The following is a 17,618-nucleotide window of genomic DNA, read 5'->3' as shown; positions in this document are numbered from 1 at the left end:
AAAGGAAATAAACAAGGTGAACCCTCCTTACAATTGACCTGGTTTTCTGCCTAGAGGCAATTTCTGGACTTTGACACAAGGAAGGGAACCCAGACAGAACCTGGCAGATTCACTGGAGTTAAGGATATAAATATAGGCCCTTGGGGAGGCTAAAATAGCTGGAATTTATATGCAGAAAAAGTTTTCAAGAAATCTGCACAGGGGTATCCTCAAATCTTCAATTGAATACTCATCTGTAAATACTTCGATAAAGCTCCACAAAACCGGGACAACTGCCAGGTAGCTATCAGCTGAACAATTCCCACAACCCATTTAGGGCAAGGAGATGTTTTGAGTCCTCCCCACCTCCACCCCGCCCCAGAGCCGGAGCGGAGAGGACTCATTGAATACAAGGGCATTCAAAGCAACCCCAAATTTGTCATGCCTTAGTAGCAGAGTAAACGGTATTCTAGACCCATCCTAACAAACCTTAAGAAAAAGCATAGAAAGGATCAACCGAGGGCGCCTGAGTGGCTCAGTTGGTTAAGCATCTGACTCTTGATTTCAGCTCAGGTCGTGATCTCAGGGACGTGCGATGGAGCCCTGTGTTGGGGTCTGTGCTCAGCACAGAATCAGCTTGAGATTCTCTCTCCCTCTGCCTCTGCCCCTCCCCCTGCTCATGCTTATGCATGCTCCATCTCTAAATAAACAAATAAAATCATTTTTAAAAAAAAGGATAAACTGATCTGCAAGTAAGTTGACTGCCTACCAAAATAAACATTAACATTCTATTTAGACAACAAATCTAAACACCCAACAAAATATCATTTATAATGTCAACATCTAAAAAATTACTAGACACGGAAAGAAGCAGGAAAAAATGACCCAAATCCAGAAGAAAGATTAGTTGAAAAAAAACAGACTCCAAAATAACAAGGATAATGGAATTACCAAGGGAAGATATGTGGGTAAGGGATGGAATTTCAAACCAAGAGAGTAGGTAGAATACACAGAGCTTCGGGACAACTCACCTGGAGAATGTCTAGCTCCTTTTGGTTGCACTGATGAGAATAGATTATTCATGACAGACACCCACTATTATCAGAGGAACTGGGTGACCTGAGGCAAATGTAGAGGTAGGCTCCATCTGGAGAAATCTAGAGGATTCCTATCAGTCTTGCCTACTGTCAAATAGAATGTCTGTCTTCCTTCCCCACTAAGGCACTCCAAATCAAGTTCCCTGGGACAAGTTGGAATCTGAGTGTCTCTATTCTAGTCATAGCTTTCTCACTCACTCTAAAACGAACTTGGATTAAATACTTGCATTTCTAAAGAAAGGAAAGGGTGTTCAGCTTAAAAGAGCACTTACTATGTGCCAGATACCATACTAGGCACTCCAATATACATTATTTCACTTAATCCTTATATTAACCTGAGAGACAGATACTTATCTTCTTAGAAATGGAAACACTTAGGTCCAGAAGTTAAGGAGGCTGCTTGTGGTCAATTGTGTAAAGGCCAGTTTGAACTGAAATCTGCAAAAATGCAATAAATCAAACTTCAATGAGTGCTTTGACGTCCTCTTGTGTAACACAGTCTTTGTAGACAAGCACAACCTGAGTCCAAATTCCAGTTCTGCCACTTGCTAGCTGTTTGTCTTTGGAAAGTTCTCCAGCTCTTCAAGACTAAGGTTCTACATGGGAAGAGCAAATCATACTTTTTATGATCATAGGGAAGATTAAGTGAGAAGATTAAGAACTCGGAATAGAGCCAGGCACATAGTAGGTATTCAACAAATATGTGCACACTCTGTCGTCCTCCTCTGTTAGTTAAATATCTGATCTGAGCTTATAGCATGTTGGGGAGGATGAGGGACCAAAGTTACAACAAAATCAAAAAAAAAAAAAAAACTTCCAATCAATGTATAAGACAGTGGTTCTCAAAATGAGGTCCCTTGACCAGGAGAATCAACATCACCTGGAATTTGTTAGAAATTCACATTTTCTGACCCCACTCCAGCCCTAATACTGAAATCAGAAACTCTGAGTAGGACCCAGCTGTCTGTATTTTAAGGAGCCCTAAGGTGATTTGGACGCACACTAAAGTTTCAGAACCAAGCATATAATAGTTTTGCCATTGCATTAATTTAACTTAAATATTGCATAGACTGTGGTTAGAGCCTAATAATCTAACAACTGCTGTCCTTTGGTTTTTATGCATTGTTTTCAGATTACTTTAAAGTACTCTGCTGATTAAACCTTGCTATAGGAAAGAGTAAACCAAGTGAAATGATGTTGCATTAAACACCTTACTAAAAGGGATTCTCTAAGTTATTGATTTGATACAAAAAGATAAATGTCAAGAAGTTCTTGAGAAAAGTCATCTTAATGGCCAAATGGAGGAAGTGAAGACTAAATGGGAACATTTTTCCTAATCCCAGGAAGAGGGAAGTACAGATGACACTTCAGAAATCCAACCAATTTCACAGTGAATTATTTTCCCTCTCAATTTAGCTGTTCCTGTCCCAATCCCTTTCACTAAAACTGGGTTCCTAACTCATCTATTCTGTTTTCCCATCTTGAAAATCTGGAAAACAGCAAAGCCATATCAATCCTGAAATCACATACTTGTCATTAGGTGCAAAAGTTTATGTGCTTGAAGACCTCAAAACACTGAATGCTACAGAACAAGAACAGGATGTGGGCTGTGGGCTGGGCAGCTGAAACCAATTATGCAGGAAATTTGGCATCTAAAGTAAATGGTACATCTGAATAGTTAGAATGACTCTCAATTATTTTAAAGTAGTTTTAATTTTTTCCAATTGCTACATTACTCCTCCACATCCCTCTCCCAAGGCTCTACTCTTCCATGCTTGCTTGCAGATGATTTCAATTGTTTTCTATTTTCTTAATCTTCTCTATTATCTCCGCTGGGTTTTTTTCCTTCCTCATTTCATAATTTTTTTTTCTTACAAGGCACTCATGCAGTGTCTGATGCTTCTACAAACACAGAGATTTTTCTTCCTGTCCTTGAAGTGACAGCTTGTCGTTCCCCTGAAGTGTCTTTGTCGCAATGCCTGATAAACTGTTTATTTGTCCTAACAGCTTTCCTTTTTTGCCTGAAAAACAAACATTAACCAAAAAAAGTCCTTGTTTTTGCTAAATTGATACTTTTTATGCAATCCCTGGTGCTAGAGCGTCGCCTGCTGAGCAAATCAGGATTAGCAGGTCACACGGCTTTTGGTTTTGCAAAGGATAAATAATTGGATTGGAGTGGCCATTTTCTCATCGTAGGTACAGATTCTTCAGGAACAAGTGTAATATTCTTAAGAATCCTTCCTCTCACTATCCTGCAGAAGTCACTGGACATCACCCCTAACAGAACTTCACCATGGTATAATAAACCTATTTTTTACCATCTACCAAATACTTAAACAAAATGCCCTGTGTGGAACAGAACTGCCAGCCACTGAGGTAGGGCCTTTCTCTGAATCAGCTAATGATATAGAACCTGTGACCTCATATGGCAGGCTATTCTGCCCATTACAGAAAGCCCAAATTATTGCATAGGACTTTCTTATAATAAACTGAAGTCAGCTTTCTATAACCCTCAAAGCTTTTATCTGCAATTCCCAATTCTTCTTCTGAGACACCACAAGATTTAATTACTTTTCCACATATGAGCCCTTTAAATATTGGGAATATGCTACCATATCCCCCTAAACATTTAAAATACCGCTCACTCCCCAATAAATATAACCCAGAAAAATCTGATTTTGTGTGCAACTTGTTAGGGACTAAATGCCTGTGTCCCTCAAAATTCATATGTTGAAGTCATGGCCCCCAAGGTGATATTTGGAGGTGGGGCCTTTGGGAGGTAATTAGGTTTAGATGAGGTCATATGGGTGGGGTCCTCATGATAGGATTAGTGCCCTTATGAGAAGCAGTAAGAGAGCTTTCTCTCCCCTCCCCCCTCCCTTTCTCTAAGTCTTGCCCCCTCCCCAGCAAGAAGGCAGAGTCTGCAAGCCAGGAAGAGAGACTTCACCAGAACTCGACCATGCTGCACCCTAACTTCAGACTTACTAGCCTCTACACTGTGAGAAATAAACTTCTGTTGCTCAAGCAACCCAGTCTATGGTATTTTGTTATGAAGTGATCCCACTCTACATACCACTGTTATATCTTGCAATATACTATATTGGAAATGCTATACCCTACAGGTTTTATATTCAAGTAGTTACATTTTCAAGTGAGCTGACTGGATGTGCCTATTCTACAGCTGAGACACTGAAGCAAATTTTTGTATACACACACACCACACACACACACACACACACACACACACACATATACAAACATATTCATATATACATATATGCCACACATATAAGCCACAGCAAGTTTTTGCTACAATTGTTTTTGTAAAAAGCTCTTCACCAACTGCTGACTTGCCATCTCAACTGAACTCAAAATTCTCATTTTCAGGGCTTCTCTGTTACTCCAACACATTCATAGTACCTGGTTTCTCAGAAACTTATATTTTCAACAGTAGCCTGGGAAATTTTCCTGCTAGTTGGCCCATTCAGGAAAAATACAAACCCGGTGTGGTAGGCTGAAAAAATGACCACAAATTCTTTTCCTCCTTGTACCTATGCGCTAGCAATATGACACTGTAGTTCCTTCCATCAAGTAGAGCCTTTCTCCACTTTTGGGCTGGCCCTGAGATTTTCTCCGATAGAAATGATATTGTAAAAGTTCAGAACCTATGTCTCAAGAGGCTCTGTGTGTTCCTGACTTCACTCTTGGAACCCTGAATTGCCATATGAATAAGCCTAAAATAGCATGCTGAAAGATAAGTGAAGAAAGGTCACAGTCATCTGAGCCATCCAAGCTGAATCCATTACAGGCATAACTCAGAGATATTGCAGGTTTGGTTCCAGACCACCACAACAAAATGAAGAGTGCAATAAAGCAAATCAAATTGATTTTTTTGTGTCCCAGTGCATATAAAAGTTATGTTTACACTGCACTGTATTCTATTAAGTCCACAATAGCACTATGTATAAAAAACAATATACATACCTTAATTTAAAAATACTTTATTGCTAAAAAATGGTAACCATCATCTGAGCTCTCAGCAAGTTGTAATCTTTTTGCTGACAGAAGGTCTTGCCTCGACGTGGATGGCTGCTGACTGATCAGGGTGATGGCTGCCAAAGGTTGGGGGGCTGTGGCAATTTCTTAAAATAAGACAAAAATGAAGTTTGCCACATCGACTGACTCTTCCTTTTACTTGAACACTTAGATGTCATTGTAGGGTTATTAATTGGCCTAATTTCAACATTGTTGTGTCTCAGGGAATAGGGAGGCCAGAGGAGAGGGAGAAAGATAATATTTATCTATTAGGCTCATCGTTATTATATGGGTGCAGTTCATGGAACCCCAAAACAATTACAATAGTAACATCAAAGATCACTGATCACAGATCACCAAAACATAATGCTGAAAAAGTTTAAAATATTGCAAGAATTCCCAAAATGTGACACAGAGACACAGTGAGAAAATGCTGTTAGGAACATGGCACCAATAGTACTTGCTTGACCCAGGTTAACACAAACCTTTAATTTGTAAAAAAAAATGCAGTATTTGCGAAGTGCAATAAAATGAGGTGTGCCTGTATAAGCCAATCAAACCAGTCAAACTACCAACTGACCAGCTACATGAATAAACCCAGCCAAGATCCACCAAGCCCAGCCTAGACTAGATCTTCCCAGCTGAGCCCAGCCCAAATTGAAGAATGACCTTCAGAATCATGAGCTACATAAATAGGTATGAAGCTATATGAAACTACAACATCACCTATAGTGCATTGTAGCCATAAATAATTAACTTGAATCTAATCAAGTCTTTAGTTGTAATTTCCAGTTTACAGGAAATACATGGGATAAAGGAACAAGCTAACTTCTATTTGGCAATGAGGCAGGTATATATAAATAAGCACACACATATACACACTCTACACACATATCAATTTACAATCTTATTTAGTTTTTTTAAGTTAGAGAATGCCCGGAGAACTTTGGGTGCACATTTCCTCAGCAGTTCTCCTTACTGTGCCTAAAACCTAAATTAGTCCCAGTACGGTTTACAGCATTCTATAAACAGAAGACATAAGGTTGCATCTCAGGGATCCTAAGGAATGTGCAGGTCCAGCCACTTTAGAACCTATGACGAAGATTTATCTATATGCAATCTCTGAATTGATCACTTCTCAGTTAAATTTTTTTAGGACCATTTTAACCGTCAGTCTCTGAAACCCAGCCACATAATCTTTATGACTCACACAGAGTCAGGGAAAACCATCAGACTAACTATTTTTTATCTCAAAATTTTTATTCTCCTTAACATAAAGAAGGACTGTTTTCAACTTCAGGTTGATTATTATCAACTGCAGGTAATAAATCAGTCTAGGTGTTTGAACTAGAAATGCAATATGAACTAAATATGACAGGAGTTTGGGTTCATCTGGTGTCAGAACAGTTTAGAGTTTTGAAATTCTTTTTAACTAATATTACATATTTAAAAAACCAAAACCATATTTTCTTAAGGCTTTTCTTCTTCATTTCTAAATCCAAGTGTATTATCAAGGAAAATTGAATCCATGTGCTGTTGAATGTATTTACACTCCATTCATTACAGTGCATTACACTATACAACACTGGCATTCTCTTTTGTAAGAATTATTTCAAAGTTCATATGATTCTGAGGCTAAAATTTCAGAGAAGTTTCTTCTCCCAGCCCCTCAAAGAGTCCCAGAATTTGTAAAACATCCTCTTGACAGGAACCTCAAGTTCTTTTTTTTCTTTAAGATTTTATTTATTTATTTGAGAAAGAGTGCACACACAAGCAAGGGGAGTCGTAAGCAGAGGGAGAGGGAGAAGCAGGTTCTCCGCTGAGCAGGGAGTCTGATGCCTGATGCGGAGCCTGATCCCAGGACCCTGGGATCATGACCTGAGCCAAAGGCAGACGCTTAACTGACTGAGCCACCCAGGTGCCCCTGGAACATCAAGTTCTTAAGAGTTTTTGTCCAAATTTAATATTCACAAGGTGGAAAGATTTCCAGATTAAACAAGTCGTTCCCCTTCTTTCCTTTGTCCTTGATTCTAACTGCTTTGGATAAAGAAAATGAAAAGGTTTCTCTATGAAGCAGCAGTCCATACAATCTTGCAACTGAATAGAACAGGGTAACACTGGAGAATTCCAAAGTAAGTAAAGAAAAGGCACAGTATGAATGCAAGGTGCTACCAGGCTCTTCACAAAGCCCTTTTCAAAATATTATCTCCCAGTATTGCGGCATCCCCAGACAGCAGCTGGGGAACTGTTAATAGCACAGCTGGGGGAAAAGATGCTAATGTGAGCTCAGGTGAATATTTTTACCTCCTTGGGCTTCCAGTGACTTCTCTGAAAAATGGCAGGTTACCCTACCCCAAAAGGTGTTATGTGCACATTTCCTCGATACCAAAAGTTTCCTGGATAAGTGTTCCAGTTACTATTCTTGTATAACAAAGTACTCCAAATGTAAAAGTGTAAAACAATTATTTATTTTTCTCATAGATTCTGTGAGTCAGGAATTCAGGCAGTGCTTGACTGGACAGTTCTCCCTGGGGGTTACAGTCAGATATTGACCAAGGCTACAGATATCTGAAGGTTCAACTAGGCTAGACATCCTAGATGGTTCACTCACATGGCTGGCAGCTGACTGGGAGCCATTGCTTGGGAGCTCAGCTGGAGCCGCTGACTACACATGGCCTCTGCACCATGGCAGCCTCAGAGTAACTGGACTTCTTACATAGCAGATCAAAGCTCCAAATGCAAGTGTCCCAGAAACAAAGGTAGAATTTGCATGGCTTTTTATGACCTAACCTTGGAAGTCACATAGATCACTTTTATCACCTTTTTATCCTATTGGTCAAAGCAGTCCCAAACCTCTCTAGATTCAAGAGGAAAAAAAGCCAAAGATCCCCATCTCTGAATGGGAAGTATGCCAAGAATTTGCAGATGAGATGTTAAAACCACCATGATAATCATGGATACTCAAAAAGAGTAAAACAGACACTATTGCTGCCCTGGCCCATGTCTGAGTTCACCTACAGCTGCAGAGGACAGTTCCTGTGATCGCTGACAGTGACCCACTTCAGGGGCCCAGGTCTTTCTTTCTCAGCCTAAGAGCTTTCTCTCTATGTAGGAAAAAGCTAAGCCCTTAAGGGCAAACCTCAATCAATAATAGAGTCAGTGGATAAATACTCAACTTCCTTATCCCTTGGCAGGACAGTTCTGAGGTGAAGTCAGATGGTGCCCAACATGAGAGAGAGACACTTGGCCTCAGTGGCAGCTGGTTCATTAATACCCCCTCTACTGGCTTTCTTCCCTTCTCTCTCCAGCACTCCCTCCTTCATCTCTGCTTCCTGGCATCAATTCCAGCACCTGACTTCCTGTCTTCCAGTCTGCTTTTGGAGACCCAAACTAAAACACCCATTATGTGTTTCCAAATGAGAGAAGTCTGGGAACTATTACAACAGGTGCCTTCCCAATTTAAATTCCTGCTGCTATTATTATCATTCATATCAAAAATATGGTTAACTGGGAAGGTCTGGGATTGCCCTAAGTGCTCAAAGAAGTCCTAGTAAAAGCTGAAACTGCCCCCGTGCCTGGGTGGGTAACTGATTCATTAATGGATCCCACTTTCCCCATGAAATAAAGTACTTCCTATAGCAAAAAAGGAGGTCCCTTCTTGGTCCCTGAAGAGTAGCCATAAAAGGGGCACCTGGGTGGCTCAGTCAGTTAAATGTCTGACTCTTGATTTTGGCTCAGGTCAGGATTTCAGGGTTGTGAGATCGAGCCCCACACTGGGCTCCATGCTGGGCATGGAGCCTACTTAAGATTCTCTCTCTCCAAGGGGAACCCTTCTACACTCTTGGTGGGAATGCAAGCTGGTGCAACCACTCTGGAAAACAGTATGGAGGTTCCTCAAACATTTGAAAATTTAGCTACCATACGATCCAGCAATTGTACTACTGGGTATTTACCCCAAAGATACAAATGTAGGGATCCGAAGGGGTACGTGCACCCCAATGTTTATAGCAGCAATGTCCACAATAGCCAAACTGTGGAAAGAGCCAAGATGTCCATCGACAGATAATGGATAAAGAAGATGTGGTATATATACACAATGGAATATTATGCAGCCATCAAAAGGAATGAGATCTTGCCATTTGCAACGACATGGATGGAACTGGAGGGTGTTATGCTGAGTGAAATAAGTCAATCAGAGAAAGACATGTATCATATGACCTCACTGATATGAGGAATTCTTAATCTCAGGAAACAAACTGAGTGTTGCTGGAGTGGTGGGGGTTGGGAGGGATGGGGTGGCTGGGTGATAGACACTGGGTAGGGTATGTGCTATGGTGAGCGCTGTGAATTGTGCAAGACTGTTGAATCACAGATCTGTACTTCTGAAACAAATAATACAACATATGTTAAGAAAAAAGAAAAAGATGAAGATAGCAGGAGGGGAAGAATGAAGGGGAGTAAGTCGGAGGGGGAGACGAACCATGAGAGACGATGGACTCTGAAAAACAAACTGAGGGTTCTAGAGGGGAGGAGGGTAGGGGGATGGGTTAGCCTGGTGATGGGTATTAAAGAGGGCACATTCTGCGTGGAACACTGGGTGTTATGCACAAACAATGAATCATGGAACACTACATCAAAAATTAATGATGTAATGTATGGTGATTAACATAACAATAAAAAAGGGGAAAAAAAGATTCTCCCTCTCCCTCTCGCTCTGCCCCCTCCTCTCTCTCTCTCGCCCTCTAAAAAAATTTTAATTTTAAAAAATAAAAAAAAAAAGTAGCCATAAAAATCAGCACTGAATGATGGCCTACAGCCTGAAAAGAAATTAAGCAAGATTGGAAATAAATACACCCAAGTAAAATCTAAACTTTCAGAGCCAGCAAACTTCAGGCAATTGCAATTTCAGCAGCTACGGGGAAGTTTTATTTTATTCTTTAACTTCTCAATCGTGCCTACTGGAAGTACTACAACCCAGGCTCAAGGTATGCTCTCAAATTAGCTTATCAGATGAATCAGCCTTCCCTTGGCTCTCAAGATCTTTTATAATTAGCTTTGTAACATAATGCATACAGTGGCTACAGGCAAAACTCAGAGGAACGAGAAAATTCATTTAGAGCAGTTGCCAAAGTTCCAGTGTTTTCTCAAGCTTAGCCAGTTAATTCTACTTCTGGCCATAACCAAGAATGGGTCCCAGGGTCTGCCAGGCTTTTCTGGCTTCCCTTTAGTTGGAAATGTCTGGAGAACCAGTCTTCAGTTTCTTTGGAGTGTTCTTTTGCTATCCCACCTGAAGGAAAGATGTGCAGTTGCAGAAAGGTCAGAAGTCTATCATTTGTCAAACCTTGTATGAAGTGGGAATTTAACTACATATATGCCAACCATCCCCAAACCTCCTTAACTCCCATAGTTTGTTACTAACAAAGGTAACAAAACTGCATGGGACACAGCAAGGTGGTTGTTTTCTTGAAAGAACTCCAGAGACCAAATTATACAATTTCTAACACTGGGCTATTCAGGGGCCTGGTAAACACAGAAACCACAAGAGGGGAGGAAGGGAAAAGAAGTGGGGGCAGGATGTCTGCTCTAATTCCGCATTCACTCTGCTGTGCTCTGTTGTATAACAATGTCAGCTCTATGGAATAAAACCAAATGTGGTTTCTGTGTCTTTAAGGCCCAGGCAACTTCAGCAATGGATACGTTGCCATGGCAACTTGTAATTCTACTGTCTACTAAATGGAAAAGCAACAATAGAAAATCCCTAGGAAATAAAGTGGGATACCTCTCAATGACAATTATCTGCTTATCACAGTCTGGTTTTGAGTTCTTCAAAATACAAACACCTAGAATCCTTTGCTATGTTTGATTGAAGCAGGGCTAATTTTTTCTTTTCTTTTCTTTTCAAAAGCTCTCAGGCAGAAAAGAAGAAAACAAACAAACAAGTTTCTGGGAGAGTTTAGAAGTCAAGCATCTTCTATGGCCCCAGAAGAATGCTCCCACTATGTAAACACACAAAAGGAAGAAGCAGGATTAAGCAACTCAAAAATCTATAGCAACATGAGGTAGTAAAACCTCAGCCAGTAAGTATGCTACATCAGACCTCCTTGAAAAAACGGCCTGAGACCATAATAAGCTTTGAGATGTGTGCCTTGCACATACACATACAAAAAAGTGTTTTAAGATTACAACCCCAATAAAACATCAAGAAGTTCTTCCATCCACAGTCGATTTAAATTTACCGAAAGATTGTTGGGCATCTTGTAGGACACTAAAGCTACAAAAACAAGGAAGACCCAGTCTCTGACCTCTAATAAGCTCATAATGGGGACTGGGGTGAAAGGCACATAAATTATATGACCGGTTTTCCCAAGTTTTATGGGCTGAATTGTGTCCTCCAAAGAATCTGTATGGTTTAGGCCTAACACACAGTACCTCAGAATGTAACCATATTTGGAGATAGGGTCTTTAAAGAGGTCATTAAATTAAAGCAAGGTCATTAGGGTCAGCGCTAATCCAATCAGACTGGTGTCCTTATAAGAGGAGGAAATTTGGACACAGACATGCCCAAAGGGAAGATGATGTGAAGACACAGGGAGAACACAGCCATCTACAACCAAGGAGAGAGGAACCTTCTCCCATGGCCCTCAGAAGGAAACATCCTGGAACAGAGCATTCTCTCGTCACCCTCAGAAGGAAACAACCCTGCCAACACTTAGATCTCAGACTCCCAGCCTCCAGAACTGTAAGAAGTAAATTTCTGTTTGCTACCTGGTCTGTGGCACTTTGTTACAGCAGCCCTAGCAAATGATTACACTAAAGTTATATTCTAGAGTAGTGGTTCTCAATCTTTTACCTGCATCAGAGTCCCCTGGAGGACTTATTAAGACACTGTTGGACCTACTACCAGAGTTTCTGATCCAAGAGGTCTGGGGAGGGACCACAGAATCTCCATTTCTAGTAAGTTCTCAAGTGATGCTGATGCTGCTGGTCTAAGCACTACCCCTTGTGAACTACTCCTCTTAAGAGGTACAGATTACATCAAATCCTAACAGACTCAAGTCAGGAGGCCTCTTTCTCCCTCCTTCCTGAATCTAAAATGGAAATGATTCTAACCTGAGCATCACACCCAGGTACAGTCACAGGTGAGCTTGCCCCATATACTGCAATCATAAAAGCTGCATCTTGCAAAGATCCTAAACTTTAAGACACAATAACCCTGTCCACTACTAAAACATAGCCTGTGAATGGGTTCTGATAAGTTAACTTCATTGAGAAGTTAGGCAGGTATATGAGGGATGGAAGGGTACCCTTCCATCCAGTCAAAGGCAGAAGATGGGGGAGAGTGGACAAAAGTATTTCACTCTCTTGCCCACCCTACCACCCAGGCTACTGGCCCCCTGCCCGGGAGTCACACTCTAGAAGTTCCAAGTCTAAAGCTATTCCACTGTCCTCAGACCAAGTATGCCCAGAATCCATATCCCATTCCAGATCATGCTCCAGTACCTGAACTCCCTACCCAAATGACCCTGGGCTTGCTTCCAGTGCCTGCTTCCAGGGCCTGCAGAAGTTTCTTTCCTTGGTCCTCCCACAGCCAGACCACATTGCCAGTATGCACAGCACTCAGCCCAAGGGATGGTAAAAGAGAGGGGATGAATAGAGCTTGGACCTAGAAGCTGGAGTGTCCATGAGCATGTGTGAAAGGCTCAGCAGGGCACTGGTACTTGGGATGCAAAGAATCCTAATCTGTAGCATTTACTGATCTCCATAGTATCAATATTCCCACTGTGGCCAATTTCAAGATACCAATATTAAGTCAACTGGCTCACAAAATTCCTGGAAAAACAAAAACAAAAAAAGTCCTTCATACTATGGGAAAAGGCAGGAGTGGGAAAAATACAAGGGCAAGCTGGTGGTCTTCATTTGTCATCTTGCCCTGGCCCTGCATATGTTAAAGGAAAGCCAAGAGCATCATCCTTGTATCAACCAAGATTTGCTCTGGTCACCACTCCCAGTGGCCACCAATGCTGAGCTCACAAAGAAGGACCCATCTTCCCTAACAGTATTTCATTCAGAAGATAACATTGTTAACTGCCTACCCAAAAGCCATTCCCCAACCCCTTGTTCTCTCCAGAAGAGTCTGCTGCTCTCTACAGAGGATGAAATATGGTACATACTTGCTTTCCAAGCTCCCTTGTAGCATGAGACACAATCTGGCCAATGGGAGCTGAGAGGGAAAGTCTGCTGGGGCCTCCTGAGAAAGGTTTCTCCCTAAAAAACAACAGGAAGACCTTTCCTATTCTCTGGACATACTCCATCTGCTGTGATGTCTAACAGTGGCACCTACCATCTTGCTTGCAACCATGAGAGAAAACATTACAAATATGCACAAGATGACAAAGAAGGATCAAAGGCTACTCGGTTGTTTTTTTTATTTTAATTAATTTTGGTCAAATCCATATAACATGGAAATTTACCATTTCGACCATTTTTAACAGTACAGTTTTGTAATGTTTAAGTACAATCACATTGTTGTGCAACGTCTCCAGAACTTTTTCATCTTGCAAAACTGAAACTCTGAAACATTCCTCCCCTCCCCCGCCACCCCCAGGCAACTAGCACTCTATCCACTCTATTTTCTATGAACGTGACTACTCTAGGTACTTCATATAAGTGGAATCACATAGTATTTGTCTTTTTATGACTGGCGTACTCCACTTAATGTAAGGTTTATCCATGTTGTAGCATGTGTCAGAATTTCCTTCCTTTTTAAGTTTGAATAATATGCCATTGTATGTATATACCACATGCTGTGTATCCATCAGTGGACGCTGGGTTGCTTCCATCATTTGGCTATTATGAATAATGCTGCTATAACATGGATATACAAATTTCAAATCTTCATATACAAATCTTCAAGACCCTGCTCTCAATTCCTTTGGGTATATACCTAGAAGTGGAATTACTGGATCATATGGTAATTCTATTTTTAATTTTCTTTTCTATTTTTAATTGTTTAAAGAAGCACCACACTGTTGGGTGCCTGGGTGGCTCAGTTGGTTATGCAACTGCCTTCGGCTCAGGTCATGATCCTGGAGTCCCGGGATCGAGTCCCACATCGGGCTCCCTGCTCAGCAGGGAGTCTGCTTCTCCCTCTGACCCCCTTCCCTCTCGTGCTCTCTATCTCTCATTCTCTCTCTCTCAAATAAATTTAAAAAAAAAAGCAACACACTGTTTTCCACTAAACTGTACCATTTCACATTCCCATCAAGAGTGCACAATTGTTCCAATTTTTCCACATCCTCACCAACACTTGTTATTTTCTTTGTTTTGTTTGGTTTTTGTTTGTTCCCTTGATAATGGCCAATCTAATGGGTATGAGGTGAGCTCCTGGGTTCTTCAATGATATTTGGAGCTACTGAACCAGCCTGGAATTGCCCTGCCTCCAGAAGTCTTATGCAGGAAATAAGTAATAAATATCCTTACTGCTGAACTCCCTTTCAGTTAGGTCTTAAGCATCTTCTAAATGATGAACTGCTTTTTCTGTAAGAACTCTAAGCAGAAAGAATTAAGATTTAATTCTCTGTTGCTCATGCTTTCCATTATATGCTGTTTCTTGCACTCGTGGAACTAACAAATTCTACCCCAAGGTCAAGTCATGATATAGTGCAACAGCAAATACAAAGGAGTATTCATAATAGCTTTATCGATAATAACCAAAAACTGGAAAGAACCCAGCTATCCCTGACAGGATAAATAAACTGTGGTACATCCATATAAAGGAATATTATTTAGCAATAAAAAGAACAAAATTATGATGGATAAATCTCAAAAACACTATGCTGAGTGAAGAAATCTTACACAAGAGAGTACATATGGCAATGATACCATTTATATAAAGTTGTAGAACAGGTTAATCTAACCTACGGTGGAAAAAATCAGAACAATAGCTATTGCCTCTGAGGGATGGGGATTGCCTAGAAAGGTGCATGAGAAAACTTTCTGTGGTGATGGTAATGTTCTGTATCTCAACTGGGTTTTGGGTTACACAGTGAGAATGCATTTGTGAAAATAAAGTGGCAGATATACCCTAAAGATTTGTGCATTTCATTGTCTATAAATTGTATATCAAAAGAAGAAACTATAAATTAATATTTCACTCTAATAAATCATATGCAAGATGAAAAACTTAGGGGGCAGTTTATTAAGGACTGCAATTTACTTTGAAATGCATTTTTAAAAATCCCAAGATTGATGGATGGAAGGACAGATAGCTCTGTAATTCACAAGTATAATAAAATGTTAATTGTGGAGGGGTCTCTATGTTCACTATAAAATTCTTTTGATTTTGCCAGCTAAGAGTGTTGAAAAGTAACAACAGGTACAAGTTTTGGTTTTATATGGTAAAAATTTTCCTATCTTGAGGGTTGGAATAAAGTTAAAAAGATTTAAGGGAAGAGACAAGAGAATCAATCACAAAAAATTTTACACTCTTTCACACTTCAACTACAAAAATTTACATTTTTGGGGTGCCTGGGTGGCTCAGTCGGTTAAGTGATTGCCTTCAGCTCAGGACATGATCCCAGGGTCCTGGGATCAAGTCCCACATGGGGTTCCCTGCTCAGTAGGAGGCCTGTTCTCCCTCTGCCTGCCGCTCCCCTTGCTGGTGCTCTCTCTCTCTCTGACAAATAAATAAATAAAATCTTTTTAAAAATAAATAATTTACATTTTTGTTACGATCAAAAACTGGGAAGTGCTGCCATGCAGGAAAGGGCTCAGTTTGAACATAAACTATTTCACCTAAAAATTCAGTACCTACTAGAGCACTGCCACTGGGCTTGGGGCTTCCTGATGTTCCTTGTGCTTTGTGCGTCCAGTCTCGGTTGCCCCTTCCACTGGGCATTGGGAACCTTGGGGGATATGAAATCCCTACATGATCCCTCTTCCCCCCAGCACACTTCCTGTCCCTGACCTTAAGTAAGGTGACTTTGAGCTAAAGGTATTGTGAACACTGAGCAGTGAGGCAGGCGTCAGGGAGCAGGGAGTCACACCACAAGAACCGTGGACAGATGGCCAGCAGGGTGCAATGTCACACCAGGTTAAGGCAAGTGTGTGATTGGTCAACCTTCAGCTGCAGGAACCATGTTTCTTTGTCTCCCCTCACCTCACTCCCGACATAACAAATTCTTCACTCTCTGGCTTTTTTTCTTTTTTAACTCTGCTGTTTATATATCATCATATCACAAATGTTAGCCCTGGAAGGAAGGAGGGAGGGCATACAGTTAAATGCCTTCACTTTACAGAGGGGAGCTGAACAAAGATGAAGGAATCTTCTCAAGATCACTGAAGAGCAGAATCACAACTAGAAAGGTATCCTCTATCCTCAATAAATGGTGAGAATATTCAAAACTCAAAGACATGGAAATTCTTCCTACCCTTTCAGGGTATTTATGTTATGTTTACTATGAAGGAGCATTGAGGCCATTATCCCTGCCCCTTGTGACAGATGTACACCTTGAACAATGATAGCATCCACTGGAATACTAAGGACCTTCTTATATATAGTGGCATCCTCCTGGCTGCAGGGGTATAACTTCCAAGACCCCTAGTGGATGCCTGAACCACGGAACTATCGAACCCTAGATATAGCATGACTATGCTATGCTAAACATACAGACCTATGATGAAGCTTAATTTATAAATTAGGCGCAATAAGAGATTAAAAGTAATTTTAAAAGAATATAACAATATACTGTAATAAAAGTTATATGAATGTGCTGTCTCAAAATATCTTAGGGCACTGTACTCACCCCTCTCCTCATGATGATAGCAGATAGAAAATGCCTACGTGAGGAGATGACGAGAGGCGAACGTCGCCACGCTATGACGCAGCGTTGGGCTCTTACTTCCGGTCGCGGTCGGGGCTGAGAGCGGGTTATTGGAACTGCAGAAAACCCAACTGCAGGTCAGGGGGTGTACTGTATTCTTGAATGAGGGCTTGGAAAGGGGATACGGACTTGGTCATCTTTTGTCACTTGGTTAGCTTCTCCTGAGGAAGTTACTGGAAATCAGTAGTATTTGAAGGTTGCGGTCATCACAGTCAACGGTCCGAGCAGTACCCCGTTGAGAAAGGCCTAAATCGGGAACTGCCTCCTCACTTCAACCGCAACATGCCTGTGAGAGACCAAGCCATACAGACTGACCCAGGGAGAGCCTCTCCAGGGCCCTGCGCTCACTTCCCCTAGCCCCTAGGAAACTCTTTCTCTTCTTTATGTCATTTCCTAAGGAAAGACAATTACCTCATGTCTGTAGAGGACATCACCGCTGAGTTTTTAAATACCTCTCATTTAGTCTTGCAATCACTCTAAGTAGTTTATACTTCTTACAGATAAGAGAAAAAGTTAAGGGTTGGAGGGTAACATTAAACTCGTATTAGGGTATTGAATCCTGACTAAAGAGCTTCCTCTTACCTATCTCCAAACAATCCCATAAACATGAGCTCTACACATGTAT

The 17,618-nt window shown here is 41.0% G+C and overlaps 1 long non-coding RNA gene across 1 annotated transcript; it reads left to right on the top strand.

The window, feature by feature from the left end:
* The first annotated feature begins 9,805 nt into the window (after positions 1–9,805).
* Positions 9,806–11,325, top strand: LOC112822999 (uncharacterized). The gene is made up of 2 exons (XR_003207903.2): positions 9,806–10,096; positions 11,017–11,325. It is a non-coding gene; the product is annotated as an uncharacterized lncRNA (long non-coding RNA).
* The last annotated feature ends 6,293 nt before the right edge of the window (positions 11,326–17,618 follow it).

Source organism: Callorhinus ursinus, unplaced genomic scaffold (genome assembly GCF_003265705.2).
Source record: "Callorhinus ursinus isolate GAN/ISIS: 27379988/994484 unplaced genomic scaffold, GSC_fseal_2.0 scaffold1, whole genome shotgun sequence".
Lineage (NCBI taxonomy): Eukaryota > Metazoa > Chordata > Mammalia > Carnivora > Otariidae > Callorhinus > Callorhinus ursinus.
The sequence above is the reverse complement of the archived record's forward strand: the minus strand, read 5'-3'. Positions and strand labels throughout refer to the sequence as shown.